This window comes from Aethalodelphis obliquidens, unplaced genomic scaffold (genome assembly GCF_003676395.1).
Source record: "Aethalodelphis obliquidens isolate GAN/ISIS:26980383/991018 unplaced genomic scaffold, ASM367639v1 scaffold25, whole genome shotgun sequence".
Lineage (NCBI taxonomy): Eukaryota > Metazoa > Chordata > Mammalia > Artiodactyla > Delphinidae > Aethalodelphis > Aethalodelphis obliquidens.
The window spans coordinates 11,700,074-11,716,820 of NW_020837969.1; the positions used below are offsets into that span (position 1 = coordinate 11,700,074).

The 16,747-nt window shown below is 42.8% G+C and overlaps 1 long non-coding RNA gene across 2 annotated transcripts; it reads right to left on the minus strand.

The window, feature by feature from the left end:
• Positions 1 to 653: 653 nt before the first annotated feature.
• LOC113628744 (uncharacterized) lies at positions 654 to 16,066 on the minus strand. Of its 2 annotated transcripts, none has more exons than XR_003436216.1 (4): positions 14,980 to 16,066; positions 13,756 to 13,842; positions 9,329 to 9,501; positions 654 to 2,808 (listed from the first exon to the last, which is right to left on the minus strand). It is a non-coding gene; the product is annotated as an uncharacterized LOC113628744 (long non-coding RNA). The 2 variants fall into 2 exon arrangements; XR_003436215.1 differs by having other exon boundaries at positions 655 to 2,808; positions 13,756 to 13,835.
• Positions 16,067 to 16,747: the final 681 nt, after the last annotated feature.

Consider the following 16,747-nt stretch of genomic DNA (forward strand, 5'->3'; position numbering starts at 1 on the left):
TGGCAGTTTCTCAAAAAACTAACGACTACCATATGACCCGGCAATTCCACTCTAGTGTATATGTCCAAAAAACCCCAAACCACTAATTTGAAAAGATACATGCACACTAATATTCATAGCAGCACTATTTACAATAGCCAAGATATGGAAGCAACCTCAGTGTCCATCAACAGATGAATGGATAAATAAGATGTGGTACATATATGCAAAGGAATAAAATTCAGCCATAAAAAAGAATGAAATAGTGAAGTTTGCAGCTACATGGATGGACCTAGAGATTATCATACTAAGTGAATTAAGTCAGGTAGAAAAAGACAAATATTATATGATATCACTTATATGTGGAATCTAAAAAATAATACAGATCAATTTATTTACAAAACAGAAACAACCTCAGACATAGAAAACAAACTTATGGTTACCAAAGGGGAAAGGGGAGGGGGAGTGATAAATTAGGAGTATGGGATAAAATTAGGAGTAGAGGACCCACACCACTACAGTATATGTAAAATAGATAAACAACAAGGATGTACTGTATAGCACAGGGAACTATATTCAATATCTTGTAATGACCTATAATGGAAAAGAATGTGAAGCTGTACATCTGAAACTAACACAATATTGTAAATCAAGTATAGTTAAATTAAGAAAAAAGAAATTTTAAAGAAGAGAAAAGAGAAGACACTCCGTACACAGTCATCAGAGATTTATCCCCAAAGATTGGATAGGGAGTTGTAATGTTTGTGCCGATCCTGGGAGGATTGCTATGGGAAATCAAACCTAAAGTGCCTTTGTCTGGGTGTATTTGGAACAGGAGATCACAAACGGCTTATAGTCCTAGGAGGTCTGAGAAAGTCGTGCAATTATCCCCTGGAGCCAGATTCCTCTTGTTCACTCTCAGCACTGGTTGGACAGCCTCAGTGGAGAGAATGTCCCACATATATGGCTCAGGGTGGACTACAGGATTCTGTGTGCCCAGTGGGTGTCTAGTCACCTAACCTCCCTCTGCTTCCACAGGGTCGGGGTCCAAGAGAGAGGAGGAAGAGAATTGAGGGGACCAGTTTGCACAAGATGGAGCACTGAGAGCTGTGGCAGGCATTTACCCTGGGTCTGGGTGGTTTGGGTGGGACTCACAAGTTCTTATGAACTAGGAGAGAGGGTGAAAGGGGAGGGGTCGCCAGTACAAGCATCAAGAAGGCAAAGCTGAGGAAGGACAAAGAAGCCATGGGACCCCAGTTTTCCAATTTCCAGACCCACATCTCATAAACATCAGTCCTTCATAAGGATGTGGCCCTAATCACTGGGAACATGCAGTATGCTCTAAGAGAAAGAAGGGGAGGGCTTTCCTTGCCTATGGTCACAAGGAAGACGACTATGACTATTATTGCTAATTAATAATATATGAACACCTCCATTTGAGAGATAAAAATGTGGAAAACACGGAGGTGTGTATGCTTATTAGCCCACAGTGATCAGAAGTTCAGTTCACTCCATGATTCCAAATCATGATTGCAAATCCAAGTCAAACCTCTGCATACACTCATCCTGAATCATTCTAATGCCCTCCTCCACCTGGGGTCTCCAGCAATATCACTCCCTCAACTCTGACTTTTAGATGGAAAACTATTTTATTATCCCTTTACACAAACACAGCTAAATTACATGAACGCACCGTAATTACACAGCTAATAAACCTACTCACGATTGTTCTTCCCTGGGACACTGTTCCCCTTGGTTGGACTTACAAGAAAAAAGTTAAATGTCTCAAAATGATGGAGAAAAAAAAGATAAAACCATTTAGGAGGGTTATTGAAAATAAGATTCTTCATTTATTCACTCATATATAATTGGATTTCATTTTAGTTCAGTTGTATAAATTGTAGTTTTTCATAAAACCTTGGTCCAAATGCCAGTTTGGATTGGGGAGAAGAAAGTTATATCACTTAGGAAAAGTAACCACTTTCTTTTCCCTAATCTTCAACAGACACGATACAACGTGTATAGCTGCTGCAACATGGTACACATCCCATGTACTGGAAAAATGCTAAGATATAATTACACTTCTGAACACTTGGTCAAGGCTTTACATGCTATTATCTCCCTAAGTTTCTAAAACATTATAAGTTGTTTGCCATCATCTGCAACATGACAGGAATTTTTAGGAAATCTTTGTGCATGATTTTAATTCCTAATCCCTGGCTACTTAGACACGATGACAAAATATCAAAATCACTAAAAATGATGGGACACTTGAAATCAAACAAGGGATCCTGGCTCAATTAATGTCCTGGGATGAAGGCTGTGTGACATCCATGGGCCTGCGACAGTAGGGGCAGGTGAAGGACCTGGTCAACCACTCATTGATGCAGTTCGGGTGATAGAAGTGTGCGCAGGGCAGAAATCTGATGGAGTCCCCACGCACAAACTCCAACCAACAAATCACACACTCCTCCTGGATCTTTTCTTCAAATCCATCTGTTCTGTACACTCCTTGAGGCAGGCGCTCTTTAAGGCTGATTCTTTGAGCTAACCTCACTTGTTCCTCTTCCATCAGCTGTGCTGCTTGGTGAAGCGAGCTGGGTGTTGGAAGATGGATGGGATTTGGAACTTGTTCCGGATGTGGTTCCTGATCCCAGCGTCTCCCCCCGCCTGGGCCCACCCAGCGGGATGGAGACTCAGGAACAGAGCTGTCATCCAAGATGCTGGATTTGAGGCAGTTCCCCATCTTTCAGGCCTGGGTGTGAGATCTGTGCACCCTTCTCATGGTCCTCTCTGCAGGAGTTTCAACACACCTCCTTGTTCCTAGGTCTAGAGAAAAAGAAAAAGAAAAGTTTTATTAAATGAGATCCCTGCTTGCAGAGTTCCATAGAGAGGCTTCATTGAGCCTCACGATAACCCTGCTGATTTTGAATCCTTTACTGAGGGAAGCAGTGTTGTGAACAGGGGTTTACAGAGCTTTAGTAACATGACAAAATTGCACGGCTTGGAAATGGGTCATCTGGCCTTACAATTTTGGTCTGTTTCCAAACTCAAATTTCTCAGCAGGATTGTCGTGAGGGGTACATGCCATACCTAGGTTTCACCAGGAATCATCACCTCTCAGGGAAGGACTCAGAGGCCCCACCCTGGAATCCCAGCCTCTCCCCTTTCAGCTCATCTCACAGAATCACTCCCCACCTAGGTTCTCCTACTACCTGGGAACCTGCCGTTCACCTATCCACTTTGTATTCAGCCCCACCTTCCTTGCTATACCTGCCTGTTTAATCCACATTTACTCAATTCAGTAGAAAGACCAGGGATTCTCATGTCTGTCTCAACTTTTACTATCTCTGCTGATCAAGACACTGATCCAGGGATTATGGAATCCTGACCTACCAACTCTAATTGCATAGTCATGTGCTACTAAAATTAAATATGTCTTAGGACATTACCTCCCCTACCAAAACGAAGATGTAAATCAGACTCCTCTATTTGGCATTGTTAATTAATGGTTCTACCAGACATTTAGGGGTTTATCTTTTTTTTTTTACGCGGGCCTCTCACTGTTGTGGCCTCTCCCGTTGCGGAGCACAGGCTCCGGACGCGCAGGCTCAGCGGCCATGGCTCACGGGCCCAGCCGCTCCGCGGCATGTGGGATTTTCCCGGACCAGGGCACGAACCCGTGTCCCCTGCATCGGCAGGCGGACTCTCAACCACTGCACCACCAGGGAAGCCCAAGGGGTTGATCTTTTACATGCCCTCAGAGAACCACACAAATACAATTAGGTATTGCTCTCATCCCTACACGGAGACCTATTAGCATTCTTCATCCACACATACACCCTCACACCATACACAGTTTCTTTCGGTCTTGGTTTAAATGTTAACTCCCCAAGGATCCCTTTTCTAAATCTCAGCCGCAGTTAGCCTTCCTCTTTCCCTCCCCTTTGTGTTAAATATAATTCTACTATTCATTTAGGCAACTTGTTTATTTATTTACTGTGCTCTCCACTGGTATAACTGCAAAAAAATATTACCTGAATTCTAAGGTTAGGTACAATTCCCTGTGACCACGACGTAGAAATGATTAATCTAGAAAACTTCCATGTCCATAACAACCGAACCAACCCTCAAGGGGCCTACCCCAAATTCTTGTAGACAGATTATGTGATCATTTTTCAATTAAAATTCATTTTTAAAATAAATGACATTTGTCGCTTCTTGTGAAAATTATCTTCATTATTTACCAGAAATCAAATGGATGGAAAATCCAATGAAGCCAGGTCTTTCCTGAGGTTGCTGTCACCACACTCCAGAGCTCAGAACTTCTCTACACAAAACACTGCTCTGATGTGAGTTCTCTTTTTATGCAGTTGATAACCTCATCAATCATATAACCTCATAAACTATAATCTCATCAACCATCTAACCTCTCTCACCATGTAACCCAAAGGACACACCCTAAATAACTTGAGTGTCTGTCAAGATAAATCCAATCAAGCATTCCCAGTAACAAAATATATCCCCCTGCTTAGGTAAATCATGTAGATACAACTTTTAAAAACTGACCAAGTCCTTTACTTCTGCACATCTTCTAAAGGTCTCAGAAGCAAACTTCCTGTTCTTTCCCAGAGGTTTCACTGTTTTTGAGGTTTTTCATTGTTATTATTACTACAGCACAGAATCTGCAGCAAGAGGATCCATACTGTTCTCTATTTCCTTTTTTCCTTTTTTCAAACTATTTGTTCCACCTTTATTGAGGTGTGATTGACAAACACTGTATATACTAAAAGTGTACAATGTGATGTTCTGATATACATACACATTGTGAAATGATTCCCTCAATCAAGCTAATTAACCTATCCATCACCTCACAGATTTACTGTTTTGTGTGTGTTGAGATCTACTCATTTAGCAAATTTCATGTATACAGTATTTTAAACTATAATCACTATGCTCTACATTAGACCTCCAAAAGTTATTCATCTTACAACTAAAAAAGCCCCACATTTCCTCCACCTCAAGCCCACGAAAACCATCATTTTACTCTGTGTCTTTGTAAGTTCCACTTTCTTAAATTCCACATGTAAGTGATATTATGCAGTATTTGTCTTTCTGTGTCTGGCTTATTTCATTCAGCATAACATCAGCTATGTTCATCCACATTGTTGAAATGGCAATATTTCCTTCTTTTGAAAGGCTGAATAATATTGTGAATGTATGTCTACATGTACACAACATCTTAATGTATACATCTCTAAATGAATGTTAACTCATTAGAAGACTAAACCACATTGAAACTCAACAAATTCATTTTACTGGATCTATTAAATCCAGTGGTAACTGGTCAAATGAAATACCTAGCTGACCTTAAATTGTGTTAAAAAATCATCCCTTCCAAATAGAAATCTCCTTAAAATGTATTTATGTTTGACACAAATTACGTTTTGGTAAATCAGTGAGGTTGGTGAGTGGGAAATTTGCTATATTTGGTAAACTGAGTTTTGACAAATTCATTTTCTGTGAACTTGTACACAATATAACATACAGTAATTCTGATAGAAGATGTCTGCATCAATACACTTTTTAAAATAGAACCAAGTTATTAAAGGACTACTTTATTTATTCTTATCAAAAACCATAATCTGTAACAATCAGAAACAAATAAAGATAGCAACGTATGTGATTTGATTTATTTGTTTATGCTCTTCCCAATTCTGCTTGTAGCTCCCTAACCCGTTTTAAAGCAAGGCACCTTGCTCATGGTCATACTGTATTCCATCTAAATGTTGATTGTATTGATATTCTTCCATGGATAATGTCCTACTGTTACTCTAAAATTACCACAGGCTAAGTGACTTAGAGTAACACAAAATTAGTCTCTTACAACTCTGTACCCGGAAGTCCTAAATCACTTATGCTACATCAAAACCAAGGTGTAAGTAGGCCCATGCTACATCTGGAGGTTCTCTGACAGAAAGAGATCACTGGGGGGCAGCAGAACCCACTTTCATTAAGCTAATAGTTTCTGTCAAACAGGAGAAATAACGTAAGGAAACTATCAAATTTAATGTAGATATTCGTTAATTGAGGTTTAAATTAAATTAAATTAATGGTTTGCCAATGGTGTATTTTTTGTTTATTGTAAATATTGCTTATTTCAAGAATGATGTTTTAGACTAGCTAGTCATGTTGATTTCTTGTGTAATCCAACTAAGTCATAGTAACAATATTAATTTTTCTTATTTAAAAAATGAAATGCACTGTTATTTATATGTAGTCATTATTCTGAAATGCTGGTTTTGAAATAAGTAAAAGCAAGATAGGGCATAAATATTCATCTGGAAAACAATCTGTCATTCGAGACAACTCTTATTTTTGTTCATTTAAATGTCTGTAATGTATATTGTGACAGTTGGTTTTTCTTTTTTGTAATACAAGTGCCTGAGTTAAGCTTTGATTGTTGAGGCATCCACTTCAAATAGGCAACCACTTCAAAGCTGGACCTACGGTGACTTAGAATATTTTCCAGGGGCTCCAGGCAAGATGCCCTCCCTGAGTTTCTCCTGAGGGGAAAAAAAAAAAAAAAAAGGCCAGTCCAGGCATCTGGCAGTGTATTTGGAAAGTTTCTGGAAGTTCCCTGGGGGAAGTGACTGTGGAGCTAACCTGGGAGCCAGAGAGCAGCGGTGTATGCTTTGGGAACCCTCTGTCACCTTCAGGAAATGAGACAGTTCTTCACGGATCAAGAAACTTTATTCAATGTTTTATAACAACAACAACAATAATGATAAGGAATTATTGTAATAATATTCAGGACATGGGTAATCTTGGGAACTCCCATGCCAACCCCAGGAAGAGATCCCTATAGGGCAGACATAGAGAGACCCTGTTTTAGAACCAACCAGCCACAGGAACCTCATGGAATTTCAGGGGTTGAGCCAATTTTCTGATGGCCTGGGTCCCTGCAAAGAAGGCAGGGCCCAGATCCACCTGCTGCTCAAAGGCCCCCTCTGCTAGGCACTTTAAGTCCTCATGATGGCCTGGTTGCCTTTCTTGTTCTTTACCTAGCTTTTTCAGGTCCAGAAATTTCAGTTCACATGTCTCAGCCAGTGCTCCTCAACCAGCAGGGGCGACAGTAGCAGCCTGAGCTGTGACTGAGTTCACTGAGTAATTTAGAAAATTTGATGGTAGGTCACATGACAGGTTGTCCCCTCCTTGCCATCCAGTCCAGCACCAGCCTTTCTTGGACACTGAAGGGGATGCAGAACATTCCCAGAGGTTCAGGGGGGCCTAGGATGCCTTCCTTGAGCCTCAATTGTTTTTAAAGCCAGATTTCCAGCCTCTGTGCTGACTTTTAGAATTCTGAGGAGGCTCATGTGGGCAAGGATGCTCTCTGCAGCTTTTCCAGGAAGGTAACAGCACCTCCTGTGCCTTTGAATTGTCTTAGAAAATTATGTGAAGGCTCTGGCTAGTCTAAGACAGCCTTCTGGGTCCTTAAGGCCAGCAAAACAGTTCGGGGGCCCTCAATAAGACTTGTAAAATTTTCCAGATGTCCAGGCGGGGTTTGCCTCTGGAAGGAGACTTCTAATATTTCAAAAGGCTCATCTGACAGACAGGCCTCAAGGGCTACTGCAGGGGGACTTCTCTGCCTGCACAGTGGTTGGGAGTCCGCCTGCCAATGCAGGGGACATGTGTTCAATCCCGGTCCAGGAAGATCCCACATGCCGTGGAACAACTAAGCCCGTGCACTGAGCCTGCGCTTTGGAGCCCGTGAGCCACAACTACTGAGCCCGTGTGCCACAACTACTGAAGCCCGTGCACCTGGAGCCCCTGCTCTGCAACAAGAGAAGCCACCGCAGTGAGAGGCCCGTGTACCGTGACGAAGAGTAGCCCCCACTCAGCGCAACTAGAGAGAGCCCATGCACAGCAATGAAGACCCAATGCAACCAGAAATAATTAATTTAAAAATACTATTTAAAAAAAACTGATGAAGGTGTTTCACTTAAAAAAGAAAGAGGCTACTGCAGGAACCTGGGAGAACTGTGAATGTGTAGGTATGTAGGTATGTTGAGGGATCTTCCCTTACCTTCAGTCAACCTGACACCTAGGTGAAAAGAGAAACTCTGCTCAGTGCTGTATAACTACCACCACAAAAATAATGCATAATAAAAAAACATAATAATAAAAATCATAATGAGTAACAACATTGATAATGATGATTATCCTAATTATAATAAAAGTAGTAACTATAAAAATGATAATAATTAGAAACCTAGGGAGATTGTAGACTAGAATACAGACTCTCCTACCTAAGTGACCAGATACTGTTATTGGACATCATGGAATATTTTGGAGTTTGAACCCTAGGTCTGCACAATAAAATGTGTTTTGAAAGTCATGGATGAGAACAGGAGGGAAGTAACAACCAAAGGAGGGGAATATGGGCCAATGAGGGATCTCCTGTACCAACGCTGGGAAGAGGGATCTCCCCAGCAGAGGTGGAGGACGCAGGTCTGGAGCCTACCAGTCATAGGATTCCCACCAGAGGGACTTCCCTGGTGGTCCATGGGCTAAAACTCCACACTCCCAATGCAGGGGGCCCGGGTTCGATCCCTGGTCAGGGAACTAGATCCCACATGCCGCAACTAAGTGTCTGCATGCCGCAACTAAAGATCCTGCATGCTGCAACTAAAAGATCCCGCATGTCACAACAAGGATCCCACGTGCTGCAACTAAGACCCAGCACAGCCAAATATATAAATAAATAAATACTTTAAAGAAAAGTATTCCCACCAGATATCAGGATTCAGGTCAATGAGCTGACAAAACTTGACCCCAGATTTACATCCAGGATACAGTAACCCCACCAGTAACATACATTAAGCTCCCAGTGCTATCTCAGTTCTCAGTGACTAGCTTTCTTTCTGCCATCTGATCAACCCAGGCCCCTTGAGGTCCAGACATCTGTGTTCATATATATCATTCTGGGGCTCTTGGAGGATGTTACTATTGGAGCTCCCAGCTGGCAAGGTGTGACACGAGCAGGCACTAGAGGTTCCTTGTAGCCACACAGAACTTATAAAGTTCTTCAATTGATTGTTCTGGTGTGTTTCACCCTCCCTGCCTTCCATTTCAGCCCCTGGCTTTTCTGGGCACCCAAGAGGACTTAGAATATTTGCAGAGGCTCTGGCAGGTGTGGCTCATCCTCTGTGCTCTTCAGTTTTCAGCAATGGTACTTTGGACCTCCTGAAGTGACAGAAAATTCTGACAATGCTCTGTCAGGTTGAGATACCTTCTACAACATTTTCAGGAAGATAAGAATGGTTTCTGCATCCCTGAGTTGACTTACACATCTTTGTGGTTTCTCTAGCAGGTCAAGGAATACTTCCCTGGGTCTCTTCAGATGGAAAAAGAGATTCCTGGTCCCTGAAGAGCTGTTGTAAAGTGAGCAGGGCCTCACTAAGATCAATGGAATCCTCATCTGGAACTCACCTACTCACAGGTTTGTCCCTGCTTCTGGAGCTGGAATTGAAAAATAAGGGTTTTGCTTATTGAAAAGATACTAAGTGGTATGGCAAGGAGCATGGGAGACTGTGAATGTGTGTCTGTTTGAGAACCCTTGGCAATCATCTTCTGAAAATCAGACATCTTTCTTAAGTAGAGAATCACTAGTCAATGCTGTGTAGCTATAACCACACACGAAAATCCATAAGAAGAAACTTAATAACTATAGTGATTATTATCCTTATGACATTAATATGAGGAAGTATAATAATAATACACCTAAGGAGATAAAAGAATACAGACATCTCTAACTGAATAACAAGATAATGACATTGGGCCCATTGGGTAGTTTGAAGTCTTAGTTCTAGGTTTGTGCTAGGAAACTTGCTCTGCAAGGCAAAGACGAACATCAGGAGGGAAAAGAAAACCAACCTGAGGAGAGCATGGGAGAACTTGGGAATTTGTGAGACACTTAGGAGAAGAGAACTACCAGAGAGAGGAAAAGAGGCCTTGGTCCAGGGTTTGCCCATCCCTGCACACTGGAGTTACGCCAACCCCTACAAAGACAGGAACCAGATCCGTACCCAGCAAGGAGAAGCCTCACCTACAACATACCTTATATGTCCAGCACAGTCTCAGCCCTTGCCATCTGGGTGCCCTTCTACCTTCTGCTCTGATCAGCTCCTTTGAGGTCTGACATCTTGGTTTTCATATCTCAGAGGGGCTGTTGGTAGATCCCATTTTCAATGTGCCCAGGCCAGCAGAGGGTAACACATGCCTACACGAACCTTGCAGGGCTTCCTGGAGGACTTAGAAAATTTTACGTTTGTTCCTGCTGGTGTGTTGCTGTCTTCCTGCTTTCCATTCTAGCACCACCTTTTCCGGGACATCCTTGGGGATTTAGCTTAGAGTCAGGGGCTCAGAGCAGCCTAAGACAACCTTTTTGCATCTTCATTTCCAGCAGTGGCGATAGTGGTACTCCTGCCTCGTCACTGTGTCATGAATTTTGAAACAACAACAACAACAGAAACAGAGTGTCGTGGGTCTTAATTTCTGGCAATTGAAAGTCTAGAGAAGCACAGAAAAACTTCTCCTTTCTGGAATCCTCTGATGACCACAAGAGTCAAAGAATTTTAAGATCTAATATAGATAGCAACCTGATATTTGAATCACCTGAGGGTTAATAAATGTTCTTTGATCTGCAAATAAAGGGGTCATGAAGGTTTTGTTAAAATAGTATTGATGCGAGGCTCATCCTCAGAACAACTGAAATAATTTCTGGAGTGATGGTATTTCTTACAATTACCTAAGGTTTCCCAATGGGAAAGCAGTGTTGAGAATGATTTAAGTAAATATTGCTTTTTAAGCTGTAATATACATGCAAATCTCTTGGCGATCAGGGGTTCAACATTAGGAAATTATGATTCAGGAAGTTTGGGAGGGACTGATGAAATTTTATTTTATTTTATAAATTTATTTATTTATTTTTGGCTGCGTTGGGTCTTCGTTGCTGCATGAAGGCTTTCTCTAGTTGTGGCGCGCGGGGGCTACTCTTTGTTGCGGTGCCGGCTTCTCATTGCAGTGGCTTCTCTTGTCGCGGAGCACGGGCTCTAGGTGCGCGGGCTTAAGTAGTTGTGGCACGCAGGCTCAGCGGTTGTGGCTGGTGGGCTCTAGAGCGCAGGCTCAGTAGTTCTGGCACATGGGCTTGGTTGCTCTGCGGCATGTGGGATCTTCCCGGACCTGGGCTCGAACCCATGTCCCCTGCATTGGCAGGCGGATTCTTAACCACTGCGCCACCAGGGAAGCCCCCCAAATTTTATTTTTAACTTAAAAATGGAAATGCTGGGTCACAACATCATTTCTAAGCACAAATAGATTTGGTTCCAGCAATATCACCCATTACCTCCCCCTCCCCCAAATTATATTATTTGTTGACCTTATCAAATTGAGAGAAGAATAGAGAAATCAGCAGTGTCTGAGCAAGACAGTATTTGAGAAACAACATGCATCAATTCACTAAAACAAGCTTTACTGAGCATCTCCTGTCTGCTCTCAGGTTTGTTAGGCTCCAATGTGTACAAGGCACTGTGCTGGGGACCTCAATACATTATGTAATTTAATCCTCAACATTCTGGCAGTTAGTAATATTCATTGCATGCAAGGAAGGAAGAAGTGGAAATGGGGGGTGGAAGGCAAGCAAGGACATCTAGGGGAAATTTCAGAGTTGGTGGAAGAATGATACTGTGCTACAAATTCTGCTGTTTTGAGACCTTGTCACTGGTCCAGGGGTCTAGAGTCTAGAGTCAGGGAAAGAACCAGGTTGCTGCTGCAGATACTGAACCTGTGAGGGGAGAGTGCTAATTGGAGATCCTCCTCACGTGTGCAGCCTGTTGAGCAGGAACCGCAGTCAGACAGGTGCTGTGGGGAGCCTGTCTCTGGGGTAGTGTCTGGTTCTGTGGAGGCAAGTTGGTACCCTGTGCACAGGAGTGGGCGCTGCAGGGACCTTGAGTAAAGGTGAGGTTACTAAAGACTCGGCTCTCAGGGCCTGTTGATCCCCACACCCCCAGCTGCCCTTAGTCCTCAGTACTCATTCTGACAGGAAGGCATCTTATGAGAAACAGTGGCCTAACATCCACAACAGGAAAGACTCAGAACCCAGTACATGCTTTTTGGAATTATGACACTTAAGATGACTCAAAAGCCATCCACCATTCTTTCCTTCATCTGGAAAACTCATTCTTCCTCTATGAATAGTAGAAGGAAAGGGCTCCTGATTGAGTATGAAGGAGCCAACTTCAAATATTGACTGTGAACTTCCCTCACAAAGAACTAGACATTCTGATCCTTTCTCAGAGACCCCTGGACAGATGTGGTGGTAGAGAACCACAGCAATATGGGGTATGTGGGTATTTCTGTGTCGCCCTGTTCATGAAGGTCTGTCTTTGGAAATGACTTGGGATTCCCTATGATGGGAGCTCTGGGACCTCTAAAGTGTGTATCTGAGGCTGGATGTGAAGGTTATCAGCCAACACTCATTGTGTTTATGTTCTTCATTCCCCACTTTCCACTCCTGGATGGCTGTGTTTTCTTCACTTCCAACATGGCATCGTTAGAATATTAAAATAAACATACAATTCATCATGAAAAAAATGAGACAAGAGTTGCTGCATAAGCATCCTGATGATCTCAGCAGAATCTCAGTAGGACAAAAGCCTTGCAAACATTTTCAACACTGGGAAACACCCTATTCACTAACTCCCCTAATGTGCTCATGTCCCCATGAAGGGGAATTGGAATCTCCCTTATTGTATCTGTCTAAACCAAACATATGAACTGCTTCATTTCACCAGGGTTCTGTACTTTAACTCACAGCAAACATCTCAAGCTGAGGGTCCCTAACATGTGAGTACCCTTAGGTCACTTGATGGTCACATGTACTAGGACCAGGGGTACCTTGAGGAGGAAAGTTCCCCCGCCACCCCAGGAATGTGGAAATAGGTTCCCTTATGTGCACTGAATTATGTTTTAGAGAGGCCATATCTTTTTCAGGCCATCCGACTGACTCTCACCAAGATGTGTTAGGTATGGCTGAATCTCTCCCTACAAAGGAGTAGTTCTTTAATGAGGGGGCTTTGCAAAGGAATACCTGGAAAAAAAATTTAATTCTAGTAACAGTAAAGAAAACCAATTAAATTATACTTCAAAGCACTGTCACTTCCTTTTACCCTTCAGCTTTCATTGGACTTAATTCCCACATAAGGAAATAGAGTCTCAGAGATGTGGTGGGGAGACACTGTCGTCACTCAGACACCCACTGCATGTAAACATGAACACAGGAGCTTTGACATGGCAGGCGGGTTGGGGGAATGGACAATTTGTAGAGGCAGAAGTATACTGCTTGACTCCTATGACAAGAGGCGTGTCTGAAGTGTCTAACCCCTGGGTCTGTGGGTCCCTGCAGTTGTCACAGGCACTGCACCCCCTTGTCCTACCCTCAGGGAGAATGCCTTATCCTGAAACGCCCGGAGGCCAGGCAGCAGAGTTTGGGTCATTTCCTTTCCTGCTTAAAAGCACTCAAAGGTCCCTGCCAACCTTTCTGCATTTGGTCTCTTTACCGTCTCCTGCCTCGTGCTGTGCCAGGTCCCCACTCAGGACGTGGACTCTCACCCTTCGCCTCCCATCACCCATCCTGGCCCTCAACGCAGCCCCAGGATGCCACGCCCTCCCTGGCCCTGGGATTCTGCAGACCTCAGTCCTTGGGAGAGGACTAACCTCATCCTCCTTGTCTTCATGGAGCTGGGCCCTGTACCTCCACAGGTCTCCCTTTCGCGGTCACTGCCTCTGGGTAGCCCCTGTCGACTGAAAAAAAATGCACAAGGTGAGAGTTGTGAGCTGTGTTATTTGGGGCAAAATTAGGACAATAGCCCGGGAGACAGCACTTCAGATAGCTCTGAGAAACCGCTCCAGAGAAGTAGGGGAAGGTCAGTGTTATAAAGGATTGCAGTGAAGGCGGTATGTGCAGTCAAGCACACCTTCTGGCAGCGGCTCGCTGCTCATCACGAGGAGCGGAACAGCTATCTGAAGACCTGTTCTGCCAGTTTTCCCCAGAACAGAGTGCCTTCTTCCTCATCTCCATCCTGATCTCCTTTCAGGGGGTGTTGAAGGTCAGCAGCTGTAGAGGTCTGTGACTTAGTCCTTATAGAGGCAGATGACATGTGCCGATTTTTAGTTGGCACTCCTGAGCCCTGGCTAGGAAAGGTGACTGGCCCTGTCCTGTGACACCCGTGTCCTCTGTCCCAGATCCCATCTCACTGGCGGTGCCTGCCAGGGTATGTTTACATTCCTGATGTGAACTCTTCCTGCACAGGTGGCATCTTTATTCCATCCTTGTGAATGTGGAGGTGAAGGGCAGGGGAGGGGGAAGGGGGAAGAGAGACAAATGGAGAACCAGGGAGACAGTGAGTCAGGGAGGGAGAAAATGAGAGGGTAACATAGAAGATGGAGGAACAGGTTGGTCCGATGGACTTTCTAGATATGAGAAGAGTCAGACGGTGACCTGGGCAAGAAGCAGTGTGTTAAATGAAAACAGACAAAAAGGGTATCAGCAGAGAGATGGAGTAAGACAGAATAGGAAGAGAGTAAAAGAATGATAGATCTCAAATTCATTACAGTGTTTTAAAAATTATTTCTCTTAAATTTATTGTGTCACTTTCAGATTATGTCAATCATTTTCCACTCTTTATTGTATGCTGAAAATATTCTTTTGAGCTTACTAAATATTATTCTGTTTCAATATGCACTTGGTAAGCGTATCGACAAAACTTTTTTTGTATTAACAGTCAAAATCTTGTTTAACCAATTTGTCTAATAATAATTTTCATCAATTCCCTTATGCGATCTTTTAACTTAGTGGTCTGTAAACTAAAGTTTCCCACTAAGTCTGTAAGCGCCCTTTATCCTTTCTTTGTAAATGTTCAAAGACTGACTGAATTGTACCTGAATTTTGTTCCAACAACGCCCATCTGTTCAGGATGAATACACTGCATAGAGGTGTTTACATAGCTGGCTTTCCTTCTTGATTTCCAGTGATGGTAGTTTGTTCTTAATTGTATATTTTCTGATAGTTTAATGTAATGTTCTAGAAAAGAGATGTTAAATACTTGAGATAATTATGATTAAAACCATAGAAAAGAAGTTACTCTTGTTTGAGGGTATGAAATATGGTCTATAATCATTAGATGTAGGAGTGATAAAGTAAACCTTGCCCTATTCCGTTCAGGCTACATTATTCCTCTGAGACTAGTGGTTTCTACATTCTACTGGCTTCTCCCACTGACTTGCTTGCCTGTCCAACACATGCACAGAGTTCCTGGTCAGTTGGGTAGGGGAGGACCAAGACTTTTAAAACTAAGCATAGAACATAAATACCTCTCCCATTTGGAAGGGACACGTGGCTATGTGAACTGAGCTTGGAGAATGAAAAGAATGCTATAGGGGATGAAGGAGCTAGGGATGAGTGGGACACTGGGAAGCTTAGAATTAGGATAAATGAAAATCTTTGCCCATCCTTTCCTGAAAATCCTATGGTCATCAGGTACTAGAAGTGTCTTCGATGTCTCCAACTTCAAGGGTAGGTCAGTCCCTCCCACACACCCACTGCTGCCAAGAAATATGTGGGTTTCATCAGGATAGGAGGACTTTCTGAAGGACGGGAAAACCAAACTGCAGGCTCCACAGAGTTTACTGACCCTGAATTCCCAGTGTTTTAGCGGACAGCAGACGACGTGTCATATCCACAAGTGAATTCCTCCTTATCTGTATGGTTGTGTCACAGGAAGGGGGTATGCTGAAAGGCATATTTTCAAACACCCAGGAGTGACTTAGATCTTGCCTTAGAAAGCTCGTTTGAAATGAGGAGTCAGGAATGCTTCTTAGGAATCATCCTCTCTGTTGGTTGTTACCTTCTCTTCCTAAAACACTTTTTTTTTTTTCTCCAGGACCTGCTAATCTCTCTCATGTATCTTACCAACACATTTGCTCACAGTCACTCATGGCCTTCCCTGAACCCTCTTCCATCTCAGGATAGATTCTTACCATGACTTGTGAACTGGCTCCATTTGGGGAATAATCATAGGAAGGACTTCACACTCAGATGTGACCTGAATGGGGAATGAGCACTATAGTTTAAATGAGATAGCACAGCAGGGGTCACATCTGGATGCACTGTCAATTCTCTATGGATAAGGTATTAAAGGAACTGCAAACTTTTTATTAATCTGCAGGAATAGCTGGAAAACAAGATTGATAATGGAAAACTTGATCTACCTAAATTTATAACACATCCCACCCTTAACAACGTGAATCAGTGTGAATTTGGCCACAAAATATTGTTTAGAATAAAATGGAGAATTCAGAAACTGGTAACAGTGAAAATTAAGACTGCATTTTATCCACATGATGGGGTGGGTTTTATTCCCTGCTTTTTAAAAATTCAATCAACGTAAATGTCTAAAATAGCTCACACTACATCTATCCTAAGGAGACCTTGATGTTCCTTGATTTGTAAAGAATTTTTTTGTGGCTGTTTCTGAGCATAATGACTTATCTGCAGATGTCAGAGTGTTCCCTGATTTGGGGAAGTTGGAGTTTGGTTGCTGGTTCAAGTTATTGTGCATGCATATTTTGACAGATTTTGGCAAGCTACCCCCTACCTAAAGCTGCAATATCCTCACCCACAACCAGAATGTGGGCTTTTCACTCAGCT